The sequence below is a fragment of the Myotis lucifugus genome, unplaced genomic scaffold (assembly GCF_000147115.1).
Source record: "Myotis lucifugus unplaced genomic scaffold, Myoluc2.0 scaffold_77, whole genome shotgun sequence".
Lineage (NCBI taxonomy): Eukaryota > Metazoa > Chordata > Mammalia > Chiroptera > Vespertilionidae > Myotis > Myotis lucifugus.
The window spans coordinates 3166900-3180701 of NW_005871125.1; the positions used below are offsets into that span (position 1 = coordinate 3166900).

Below are 13802 nucleotides of genomic sequence, written 5' to 3' on the forward strand. Positions count from 1 at the left end.
CCTTCCCCCTGGAGCCCCTGGCTGCAGCCGCTCCTCAAGCCCGCGGGCCTGGCCCCTGGCCGCGGCCCTGCTGCTCCTGGTCCTGTGCCTGCGCGGCCGGCGCACCAGGTAGGCGGCCCCGCGACCTCCCCGCGCGGCCCCGCGGCCCGGGCCACGCATGCGCCCTGGGCCCCGGGGGCTGCGCGCCACTCCGGTGGCCCAGACCGTCCCCTCCACGGTCCGGTCCAGGGAGCAGATAGTCAGCACTTACGGGGGGCGCCGACGTCTTTGGGGATCCTGGGTAATGGCACAGGCTTTTTATGACTTTCCTACACGTACGCGTCCGTGTGAAAGCGTCGGGACCGACTTGGATTTGCTGTTGGTGCAGGTTGTAGTAAGCGCTGGGCTGTGTTGCACGTTATGCGTCACGCATGGCTCCCAGACACATTCTGGCGCCTTGTCGCAGCCTGTTGAAGCTTTAGGGCCTAGAATCCATAGAGCATTTAGGGAGGGAAATTTTCTTACATTTCATTCCGTGGAGAGTGGCATGTTTTAGGAAAGTGCGTGGTATGAAGAGTAACTCTGCATGCCTCTCTGTGCCTCAATTTATCTCACTGTACCTCGCCTGGGGAAAAATAATGGTACCTCCTGGGATTTTTGTGAGTACTAAATGAGTTTACAGTGTGAGTTCTATGCATTTGCTCTACTGTCTTTATTAGAACAAAACAAACCCCAGAAGTACGTCGCTTTATGTGATCTGATATGTGGAAGTAGATCAGAAGTTCAAAATAAAAGCATTCATTTTGAAATCACTCTACTTTCCCTTTTTATCAGGTTATTTTCCTTTTCTACCAGGTTCTTCATAGCTTTTGAAAAACAAGCAGGTATGTTTTACAGGGTAGTAATAACTACTCTGTGATTAGATATCATACACACCCACATTCACACACATTATGTGTGTGTCTGTGTCTAAGTATAGATACACACACACTTATGTGTATCTGTATATGCACAACTATACATCCTATATAATAAAGGCTAATATGCAAATCAACTGAACAGTGGAACGACAGGTTTCTATGATGTGCCCTGACCACCAGGGGGCAGACACTAAAGGCAGGAGCTGCCCCCTCAGTGTGCTCCCACAGGGGGAGCCTCCGCTGCTCAGCCAGAAGCCGGGCTCACGGCTAGTGAGCAGCGCTAAGGATGTCCTTCTGACAGCCAGCTGGGGAGCGGGCCTAAGCCATCAGTCACACTTTCCTAGAGGGCTCCTGGACTGTGAGAGGGCGCAGACCTGGCTGAGGGACCCCCTGAGTGCCTGAATTCATGCACCAGGCCTCTAGTATATGTACCAGTATATATGTGTATGTGTGATCTAGGTTACTTCTCAATAGTTTTGGGGAAATAGGGTAAAGACTTTTATACCCTCAGCCACTTTGGAAAGTTGCCACTTTTCCAAAGTAATTGTACTATTCTTTACATTTCCATCGGTGCTATATGTGAGTTCCAGTTGTTGCACATCCTCACTCATATTTAATGTGGCCATTCTATTAGTTATAAGCACTATCTTTCTAGATTCTGGACTTCACTATCCTCCCCTGAAGAGTGTTGGGTTTTGTTTTAGTGTGCAGATACATTTCTGGTTATCTTGATAGGGCTACATTCCTTTGGGTGGGTCCTGCCTTTTCCAGTTTCTAGAGGCCACCAGAATTTAAATCTCTTTTTCATATGCTGCTACTCCTGCCTCTTTCTTATAAGGACCCGTGTGATTACATTGAACCAATCCATATAATCTAGGATAATCTTTCCATCTCCAGGTCCTTAATTTAGTCATATCTGCAAAGTTCTTTTTGCTACATAAGGTAACATATTCACAGGTTTGGGGATTAAGACATAGGCATCTTTAAGGTATATTCTTCCTACTACAGTACGTCCACCAACCTCCAAAGATTTGTTATGTCCATCTTACATGCAAAATATATTCACCCCATCCCAACAGCCACAAAAGTCACGAAGGTCCCAAACAATGACACTGAATATCCAAGTTCACACTGTTTACAAACGTTGCTTTCCACATAACTTCAGGGCACAACGCAGCTAAGCTTTCTGCAATTATATGACAGGGATTTCTTTTTTCCAGTTTCCAATAACATGCTCCTCATTTCATCTGGGCCCTTATCAGAAGTGCCTTTAATGTTAATATTTCTACTTACAGTCTATTTATGACAAGGTAGGTATTCTTTAAGATGATATATCTGTTCTTTACCATACTCATCACTTCCGAGTCCTCACTAGGGGAGTTGTTAACATTCATATTTGTACTTACCATCTGTTCAAGGCAATCTAGGTTTTTCCTATTGTCCTCCTCAGAATTCTCTCAGCATCTGCTCCTTGCCGAATTCCCAAGCCACTTCTACATTTTAAGGTATTCCAGGTACCAAAATCTGTATGGGTTTCCGATTGCTGCTGTAACAAATAGCCACAAGTTTGGTGGTGTAAAACAACACAGACTCTCTCACAGTTCTGGAGGTCAGAGTCCTACCGGGCTGATATCAGGGTGTCAGCAGGCCTCAGACCCTTCTGAAGCTGTAAGGGAAAACTCTAGATTTTGAGAACACAACTGAACTTGTGCTAGATGAACAAAGTCTTTAACTAGGAAAAGACCTCAAAGATTGAGCCCTGAAGAGGATGTCTCACCAAATGACATTTTCCAGGCTACCTCAGAGAGAACCTGTTCCTCAGCAGGAGATTCAAAGGGTCCGGGAACTCTGTGACTGCTGACCGGTTTGACTTTCTAGTTAAGGAAGATGACCTATCTGATCATCTTCCTTAACTAGAAAATGGCAATAACAGCTACCTCACAAAGCAGAAGCAAAGTGCATGAGAAATGTGAAGACGTTTTGTAAAGTGGGAAGTCACTTAGGAGACAGTTGGGCTTGGGAGGGGTGGGTGCGGGGTGAAGGGGGTCAATAGGGGAATAAAAAAAGGGAGCATCGGTAATACTTTCAACAATAAAGACAAAAAATAAAAAGACAGTTGCTTGATCAGGTTTCTTTGGCACTTCCCAGAGACCCTTCTAGTTGCTGGTTTCCTTTCCTCTTTCATCTTGTTCCCCCAACATATATAACTCCACACCCCCAAAATGCTGTCATAGGTAAGAAATAAGATTTAAATGCTGTTAAGATATATTTTAATCAAAGTAAAAATTCAGTGATTTTTTTTTAATTGTAAGATGTCAGGGTTATGTTGATAACGAGTTGTTTTGAAACGCTGATTTGTTGACATCACTGTATCACATAAATTGATTATTTTCTCCTTATAATTACTTAAGTACTCTCAGACGTGACCCCTGGTGCTCAAGGTTCCTTACATTGTTACTACGGCCTAGAGCAGTGGTCGGCAAACTCATTAGTCAACAGAGCCAAATATCAACAGTACAACGATTGAAATTTCTTCTGAGAGCCAAATTTTTTAAACTTAAACTATATAGGTAGGGACATTGTTATTAACTTAATTAGGGTACTCCTAAGGCTTAGGAAGAGCCACACTCAAGGGGCCAAAGAGCCGCATGTGGCTCACGAGCCACAGTTTGCCAACCACGGGCCTAGAGAATGAGAAGAGCTAGGATGCCATCATTAGTGGATCTTTTTCCTTTGGTCCTCTCTTCTCATACCACCATTAGGAAGAGGATGTGGGCAGCTGAAAGCCAAGTCATTTTCTACTAACGGGAATGCTGAATTTAACAGGTGGACTTTGGGTTTTTACATGGGAGGTGATAGGGAGAGTCTTTAGTCAAGGCACATCTGCGGCTCTTGATTGAAGGGCTAAGCAGTTACCGCATACTTCTCCTTATTAAGCTGCAGAGTTTGGATTGGTCTTGTTACCATTTGAGACAGATTTCAGACTTGCTTCAATGTGTTATTTTGTAACTTGGAAAAAAAATAAAGTTCTCGAACATCCAGAACATTCCTGTTGTGTTGTTCTGGGAACATGGAAGCTCTGAAAAACAAACACTTGGCTGTTTATTTTGTGGGTCATTTAAAATGACCATTTAATGCTTCATGAGATGGTCAGAACTGCTAATATCATCAGCGTGGAGGATTGGTCAATACTGTAATCATATTCGGCTGATAAATCCTGGTTTTTCCTTTATAATTATCAAATATTTGCATAAGAGAAATCAATTCAGAATTTGTGCTGGATCAGCCTAAATCTCTTACCTCCATCAGAATAAAATCTTGGAGTGCTTACTTTAGTAATACTACAGGGCCAATAGTGTATGTAAAGCCATTGTTTGCTCAGTGTTTCCCAACAATAAAACTTTCTTGTAGAAGGCAGTGTAGTGTAAAACCACAAGCATGGCTAGAAGCCAGAATGGACGTAGATCCAAAATCCAGCTCCCCCCACGGTGATGTTGACTTTCAAGAGGAAGATAAGAGATCAAAATTATAAGACAGAAATACTTAATGTCCACAGCTGAAAGCCTTTTTAAAAGACAGGGTTTATTGCAGACTTGGAGAAACAGGGACCAGAACGTAATCTCTGTAGTCATATTCATGGTTAATTCTGTAGTTCAGACTCTAAGCACCAGAAGATCGGTGGCTGTAGAAACAAATGCTGCAAGATGCAGCCTTGAAATACGGCTCACCTAGGAATTACTATGTAAGATTTTAATTGGTAAAACACAAACATTTATATTACAGACTTCTTTATGAATATGAAGAGTTGTTTCTCTCATATTTTATGTACTAGAGGCCCGGTGCACAAAAATTTGTGCACTGGGGGGGGGGGGGGGGGCAGGGTGTCCCTCAGCCTGAACTGTGCCCTCTCACAGTCTGGGACCCCTCGGGAGATAACCACCTGCTGGCTTAGGCCTGCTCCCCGGGTGGCAGATGGCAGGTCATCTGCCACGCCGCCCCACCCTGCTGCACATGGCAGGCCCGGGCCGCGCACACGGACAGCAGGACTGGTGGGCGGCAGGGCGGGGTGGGCGCATCACGATCTGTCGCACCCCGCCCCGCCAGCCACCGGGCCGCGCACAAGGACGGCAGGCCTGGCGGGCGACAGGGCAGGCGGATCGCACTGTGCCGCCCTGCCTGCAGTATGCAAATTTAACGGCCATCTTTGTTGGGTTAATTTGCATACTCTTCTGATTGGCTGATGGGCATAGCAAAGGTATGGTCAATTAACATCTTTGTCTTTTATTAGTGTAGATGATGATCAGCTTTGGGGTCCCTGATGGATGGGAGTTGATATAGCCTGGGGATACTGAGAAAATAAATAAAAGCAGGATTTATTGGACCCTAAAGGAGCAGGTTCAGGGGTGTGAATCTAACCCACCAGCAGCATGGTTAGGTGGAGAGGGCAGCGTGCCCGCCATCCTGGAGTTGATGGCGCTCTATCACAGGTCAAGTTTGGGGGAAGAAGGATGAAAGTTGTTTTGAAAGAATTTACATTGGCTACAGATAAGGTGGGCAGAATAAGGTGAAGGGAGGGCAATTCTAGGATAGGGGCACAATCCAGAAGGAAGATGTGTTTGGATTGGTTGTGGGCAACAGTCTAGAAAGCTCATGGTAAAGCAAGAAGCAGAGGTTCCTGGGGTGGGCGGCACCTGGCCATTCTCTTGTAGACAATCTCTGTAGTAGCCACCAGGAAGTTAATTTAAAGTTTCATCATATACTCAGGAGTGTGAGCAGTCTTTTGTTGGTTTTGCCCTGTAGGTGTTAACTGATTAGCTTCTTCCTCGTCCTTCCATCCTCTGGGCTGCTGTAATTTAATTAAGGATATCTCAGAATGTTTTCCTTATCACAATCTACAATGTCTGGGCCCTACTTTATACCAGGCTCAGGTGCTTAGATATTTTTTATATATAATCTCATTTAATCTTTATTGTGGTTGTTGAGATAGTTATTATTAAGCTATTTTTCAGAAGAGACTAACACAATAAGAGATTGCCTAATTTACCTCAGGTTGCAGAGTTCTTAGGAGTAGAATAGTTTTTTTTATTCCAGGTCCATTATAGCTGTGGTAGAATAAAGCTCCCTTCATCCTGCAGCTGTTCACACCTTAATGCCCAAACCTGTGACTTAATACCAAGAAGCTATCTGTAGTGGTATCTATAGTATCTGTAGAGGACAGGAGAGGGGATCAATCAACCATTGCAGGCTTTGGGGATGGATTAAAGAGTCCAAAAGCCAAACAATGGGCAGCCTCTTGAAGCTGGAAAGACAAGAAAAAGATTCCCTTCTAGAGCCTCCAGAAAGGAACCTAGCCCTGTGAACATTAAGTATTTGATTTTAGCCCAGGGAGACTCATTTTGGACTTCTGGCCTACAGAACCATAAGATAATAAGTTTGTATTGGGTAAGCCACACATTTGTGATAATTTGTTATAGAGGCCATAAAAAGCTAACACAATGCCTATATCCCCCATGCTTTCTGTATTAAACTATACTGCTTCTTGTAAGAAGAGGCAAAGAGTGGGAAAGACGGACTTAGATGATCTTTCTGATTGCCCATGACAAGCAGGATGGAGAGTAAATATTTCTAAATACTCAGTGCCTTCATCACTCTGTCAATATATAATAATTTGAGAGATTTTGGTCCCAAGCTTCACAGATTATCATGAGCTATGCATCAATGTCTCTCTTTCTTATTCCTCAATTCACAAGTAAGTTTTGAATGGTTGTGATGAAGCTAATAACTCCATGAACCTTTTTGAAAAGAAGACATAGGCTGTAGGCCCTGTGATCCAGATGCGATTTGGTCAGGAAACTTTCTATTTTCCAGTCTTGGTGTATTCCTCCTTCCTGCTGTCCATGGCCTGGAGCAAGAGCTGAGGATGACTCTGAGGATTTAAAAAAAATATTATTATTATTTTGTTTTTCAATTACAGTTGACTTTCAAAATTATTTTGCATTGGTTTCAGGTGTTCAGCCTAGTAGTTAGACCATTGGTTCTCAACCTTCTGGCCCTTTAAATACAGTTCCTCATGTTGTGACCCAACCATAAAATTATTTTCGTTGCTACTTCATAACTGTAATGTTGCTACTGTTATGAATTGTAATGTAAATATCTGATATGCAGGATGGTCTTAGGCAACCCCTGTGAAAGGGTCGTTCGACCGCCAAAGGGGTCGCGACCCACAAGTTGAGATCTGCTGGGTTAGACCATTATATACTTTACAAAATGGTCCCTCTAATATTTCCAGAGTCTAGGATTTGAAGAGATCTAGGGAAATGGGATGCTGTACTTCACTGATTTCTCCAAAAATAGTAGAGCAGAAAGAACCATCAGCTAGAGAGGAAAGATTAACAGCTTCTTATAGGAGAATATTTTTGTACTTTATCCAAAGTAAAATTCCACTGAAACGACTTCAAGTTACTGTTCTGTGAAAGGCAAAGGACAAAATTATAGAAAGTACCTTGCTGAATGAGAGAAGGTGACATCTATTATATCATGCATTTTTATAGCTGCAGTGCTCATTTTTATGGCTTTGGCATTTTTTTCAACACAGGGGTATTTGGGATAGGATCTTTTTTCCTCCTAGGAAAGTAGAAAGCATTAATTAAGTCTATAATTGGGTAATACAAAAATTAATAGAAATTTTAATAAAGGTGCAACCATAACAGGATTTAAATCCTTTGTCATTTCTCTTCATAACTTTATCCTAAATAGTTGGTAGCAATGAAGAGGGAACTTTAGAAGCTTTCCTTTAGTTTTAGCACTTAACATAATCACTTGACACTGAGTAGGTCCCAGTGAATATTTGTTATAAGAGAGAAGGATGAATGAATGAGTTAACTATTTGGTGCCATAATTGTTATCTATTTCCAATATGATATTGTAGAGTTGTAGATACCGATAGCAAACTGTTCAAACTTCAAGTAAAAAGGATAAATCAGATGTCACCCAAATCAAGTTTTCTGCTGCTTTCATCAAAAAGTAAAGATTTTATAAGCAAGTGCTTACCTATTATGAATATTTAAAATGGAGAACATATTGGTGCAACAATTATTCTTTAGTGTCAACCTCACTGAAAAACATAGCAGTTGGAGTGCAGTCAATTCCTAAAATTCTTGCTTCTGAAAACTCAGAGTTTAAAAATATGTATTGTTAACTTTCGGGTCTAAATACTGGGTTTGTATAACTGTACTTATGATTCCCCTTCCTGGTATAGGTGGACGCTGCTTTATTTAACAGGTGAGCTCCTTTGTGCAAGGGCTTAGCCTGGTTTGGGTTAATCACATAGAATCACACACATTTTGATCTTTACACACTTTCAACAAGTAATGGTAAGATGCTTTCTCATAAATATTAAAGAGATCAGGTTTTCTGTTTGAAAATCAAAGTTGCCTTGGTGAAAGCATTGCTTTGTTTTAGAACTATGAACACCCAAACCACTTTCTCCCAGGAAGACAAGTGGCTTATTGTTCAGCCATATCCAGTGAGAATTTAGTGTCCTGATATAGTGTTTCAGCGGTGCTGTCTTTTTGGGGTAGGACGTGGAGGGATTAACATCTTTGGAAGATGGACAGTTACCACTTTAGGTTTAGCTACTCCAACATTCTGGACTCTTTTATATATTTTTGTGTATTGAGTCAATACTAGCATAGAATTGTTTTTGACTTGTTATAATAATGACAGCCAACATTTCTGAGCACTTCCTATGTGCCTACTAGACATAGAGGCAAGTACTTTATATTATGATTACATGGAATTTACTGACTCCTCCTTCATAACAACTTTCCTAATTTTATAGAGGTAAAAGGTAAGTCTTATTTAAATAATGTTCTCAAAAAATCATAAAACTGGAATATAATGCAGTTAGCGTTCAAATGTAGTGTTTAACTTGAAGTCCAAACATTTAATACTGTTTTTTTCTTTTTTATTATTCTTTTTTAATTTTCTCAATATAATGTTCTGACATTTGCACTTACTTGTTACTAAAAATAAAAGTCTTAAGATCTAATACAACTTTTAAGCATTTCTGGTAGAAATTGAACCAAGTTATGACTATATGACTATATACATTTGGACTTTAAAAGGATACATTGTCTGAAAAAAGCAGGCACGAATAGTCTGCCATCTCCCTCTGACACTAGGTTGTATGAAAATCATACTTAATGGACTAAATGTGAGAAAATACCTCTTTTTCTCTATCCCATTTACTGGCTTCTGCGCCCACTCATTTAATGGCTCAGCAGAGGATTTGAGGTTATTGTGTACCCCTTTTATTCAGATACAGTGGAAAATAGCCTCCTTTTTTGGACATACATATTTAATATATACAATGAGTCTGGAGATAAGTATACGTCAGTGAAACCATCACCAAAATCTATACCCCAGCTATATCTATCACCTGCAAAAGTTTTCTCCCATCTTCTTTATTCATGATGATGATGATGATGATGATGAATATTTAACATAATATCAACCCTCTTAGCAAATTTTTAAATATACAATACAGTATTACTATAGGTACTATGCTGTACAGCAGGTATCTGGGATTTGTTTATCTTCTATAACTGAAACTTTGTAGCCTTTGATGAATATCTCTCCGTTTCACTCTCCCCCCAGTCCCTATTAACCACTATTTTATATTTTTTTCTGAGTTTGATTATTTTAGTTAGATTTTTCATGTAAGTGGTATCATATAGTATTTGACCTCCTGTGTCTGGCTTAGTTTCCCCTACATATTGTCTTCCAGGTTCATTCATATTGTTGCAAATGTGAGATTTCCTTTTTAAAGTTGAGTAATATTCCATTGAATATACATAACACTTTTTAAAAATCCATTTCTACATTGATGGACATTTTAGTTGCTTCCACATGTCTTAGCTATTGTGAATAATGCTTTAATGAACAGGAGAATGCAGATAATCTCTTTGAGATCCTGATTTCAAATTTTTTGGATTTTATGCCCAGAAGTAGAGTTGCTGGATCATATGGTAGTTCTATTTTTAATTTTTTGAGGAACTTCCATAATGTTTTCCATAGTGACTGTACCAACTTACATTCCCACCAATAGTGTGCAAGCGTTCCATTTTCTCCACATCCTCACCAACACTTATTTTATTTTTTTATAATGCCCATCCTGACAGATGAGAGGTGATATCTTGTTGTGGTTTTGGTTTGCATTTCCCTGATGATTCGTGACGTTGCACAGCTTTTCGTATACCTGTTGGCCATTTTATGTCTTTTTTTGGAAAATTGTCTATTCACTTCTTTTGCCCATTTTTTAAATTGGGTTATTTGTTTTTTTACTGTTGAGTTGTAGGCGTTCCCTATAGATTTGGGGTATTAATGCTTTATCAGCATATGGTTTGTAGATATTTTCTCCCATTTCATAAATTGCCTTTTCATTTTGTTGATAGTTTTCTTTGTTGTGCAGAAGTTTTTTAGTTTGATGTAACCTCATTAGTTTATTTTTGCTTTTGTTGCCTGTACTTTTATTATCAAATTTAATAAACCATTGTTAGGGAGCTTTTCTTCTATGTTTTTTCCCCCCAGGGAACTCTGCCTCTTGATACAAAGACTAGTGAGCAGGCCAAGAGTCACACCATAATCTTTCTGGAAACGTGTACAGTTTGATTTAAAATCACTGTTTTCCAAAGGAAAACCATGTTGAAGCATCCTGGAATCAGAGGGGAAGAATATTGTCACCCTCTAGGAATCCATTAAAGACAGTTTAGTGTGTTTCTCCTTTGAACAATCCTTCCTAAATGTATTATACAAGCTGTCACGCCATTACTGCGGTTCCTATTGCACATAGAAAACCAGCATTAAATATTGTGTGAGAAAGTGTTACCGACGGTTCAAAGATTACTTGATGTAGCAGAGCACAGTGGTTCCTGATATGTCTCTTGAATGCTTTCAGACCTACAGTGAGCTCTTAATCTTGCTTTGGATTTCGAATGACCTTTTTTCACGTGGACAGAGACTCTCAGTACTGTGTGTAGAATGTGTAACGTGGCTCTTATTTCTTCGCAGGCATACATGCAAGTTCTTTCACTATACATGCAGTGTATGTGTGTGTGAATATGTAAATGTGTAAATATATGTGTGTATATATGTGTATAGATTTCAAACTAGTTCTACCCTTTTTGCTTGTCAGTGTGTTGTACCATATGGTATAGAGCATCATGCCAAAAGATAAAAATACTCCTAGAACATATGAAACCACCCGTCAACTGCAGAAGGGTAAAGACTTTTGGCCACGGCATTTGTGACTGTGATGCATTTATGGACAGTAGTCCATGGCAGAATACCCCAATTGTAAAAACAGGACATATTTTGAAATCAAAGTGGCTTTTACTTTTTAAGAGAAGGAACCCAAAAGTAACATCCTTGAACATTTTTCTTTTTCTAAAGTAAAGGAATTGATCCAAGTCAGTGTTTTCTTTCTACATGGAAAATCTCCATATTTATACATAAAACTTTCCCATCTTATTTACTCTGCAGAGTTACCATACAGGGAGGCCTTAGAGATGAAGCCTGCTCCACTGCAGGTGGGTGGAGTTTCTTGGTTGTAGATAATATGGCCACTACACAGTTTTTCTAACGATTCTGCGGGTGGGCTATCAACCAAAAAAAGAAAGGTATAGAAAATCAAATCCCACAGCGTTCCTAGGGACCATGGAATAAAGTCACAATGACAATGTGATTCATGGCAGTTTATTCCCCAAGAATAAAGGTCTTCAGGGGGTCTACAATATGCCTTACCTGTGCTACGGAGATTTTACTCATTGTAGGTTTCAAGTAGACCTGTGGTCATTTGTGTCACATTGAATATTGTTTTAAACTAACTAAGTCAGTGATGGCGAACCTATGACACGCATATCAGAGGTGACACGCGAACTCATTTTTTTGGTTGATTTTTCTTTGTTAAATGGCATTTAAATATATAAAATAAATATCAAAAATATAAATCTTTGCCCTATCTGATTTGGCTCAGTGGATAGAGCGTTAGCCTGCGGACTAAAGGGTCCCAGGTTCGATTCCGGTCAAGGGCATGTACCTTGGTTGCGGGCACATCCCCAGTAGGGGGTGTGCAGGAGGCAGCTGATCGATGTTTCTCTCTCATTGATGTTTCTAACTCTCTATCCCTCTCCCTTTCTTTCTGTAAAAAATAAATAAAATATATTTTTTTAAAAAATATATAAATCTTTGTTTTACTATGGTTGCAAATATCAAAAAATTTCTATATATGACACGGCACCAGAATTAAGTTAGGGTTTTTCAAAATGCTGACATGCCGAGCTCAAAAGTTTCGCCATCACTGAATTAAGTCTACCAAATTTGGGGGAGGAGGGCTCAGTAGTTATTTTTACTAGAGAGAGAAATCCTATATAATAAAAGCCTAATATGCAAATTGTCCCTTCGACCAAGGGGCGGGGCCAGCCCACCAACTGCCCACCACCCCTCCCTCAGCCGGCCCCACCCCCAACACCCCAATCGGGGGGTGGGGCTGGCTGGCCAACCTCCCGTGTCCCCTCCCCCCGCTGGCCCAGCCCGATCAGCCCCAATCGGGGCGGGCTGGCCGGACCCCACCCATGCACGAATTTGTGCACCAGGCCTCTAGTTACTACATAAAACAGAATAAATGCTATTGTCATGAAATTTCTGGGTAATAGTTCTGTAAATAGTACTCATGGAACTTGACAAATATGCAATCTTAGTTTTTCATCTCTTCACTAATGATTCTTCTTCTTCTTTTGTATTTTACCCTAATTTTTTGTTTAACAAAATGATCCTACCTGAACTTGGTTTTTACAGGATAGATCTAAAATAGAATAGTCTTGCTAGACTAGACTGTATTTTAGCAATGTCCTTCCTCATTTGATGATTTCTGCTGGAATGCTGCTATTTTGCAACTGACTTCCTACCTTGAGACAAACATAGATCTCAAAACTGTTCAAGCAAGAAGCATCTACATATTTTATTTGTGTGCTTTCCCCTTCCCTTTGTTCACTGGAGAGCTACCATAGAGCAATTATTTCAGCCTTAAATATAAAGTTAATAAAATTGAGTAAGTAGGTAAAAATGTTCTTAATTACACTGCATTGGAAGATATATGCAGATTGCATTCCACTTTATAGGCAATTGTAATATTTTTAAAGGGCTAGTCTTTCCTTTTTAGGAGCCAAAGTGACTGATTCATGTCAGTTTCCTTAATCTGCTTTAGTGGGACTAAGGTAACCCAAACCCTCTTTGAAACTCTGCATTTGTACTCTGAAAAGAGTCATCTTTGAGAAGAAGTTCTGGCCAAACAGAACCAAAGGCTGGACTTCTGTCTGTTTTGGGACTTTAAAAAATTGTTACTCTGTTACAAAAAGGAACACATAAATTAAGAGTCTCAAGCACTGTGCTTATATGATAGGGTAAGAGGGCCTTTTAGTATTTTAAGATGACTCAGATTTGTAGGACATCTCATGACCTGTGTCACAAATTTGTAATAAACTTAAAATGGATCATTCTTCATTTGTAAATTATTTTGAACAGAGACAGTTTTACAACTATGTATGATATACATAGATTTATTTTCAAATTCACCCCCTTCCGTAGTACCCATATTTATAAAAGGAAAAGGAAGGAAGCAACAGTCAAGGACATTGTTTCTGTCTGTCACAGGATGGCTCTGGAAAATGGCTAGAAGTTTGGCTACATCCAGAGCATGCTTTCCCAGGGTCCCTGAAGCCTTAAGATCAAGAAAGGAGGAGTCCATAGCAGTGAGTGCTCTCTTTTTCCAACTGCTGTTTCCAAGTTTCCATTGGAATGCTGCAGTTACAACCAGGTCAAAGAAATAACTTAGAGTACTTATCC

The 13802-nt window shown here is 40.2% G+C and overlaps 1 protein-coding gene across 1 annotated transcript in view; it reads left to right on the plus strand.

The window, feature by feature from the left end:
- Positions 1-14: 14 nt before the first annotated feature.
- LOC102429598 (25-hydroxycholesterol 7-alpha-hydroxylase) overlaps positions 15-13802 on the plus strand; it is a 152526-nt gene continuing 138738 nt past the window's right edge. The window contains exon 1 of the mRNA XM_023755480.1: positions 15-108. The gene's annotated coding sequence lies outside the window, so the exon portion shown is untranslated. The remainder of the gene's footprint in view (positions 109-13802) is intronic.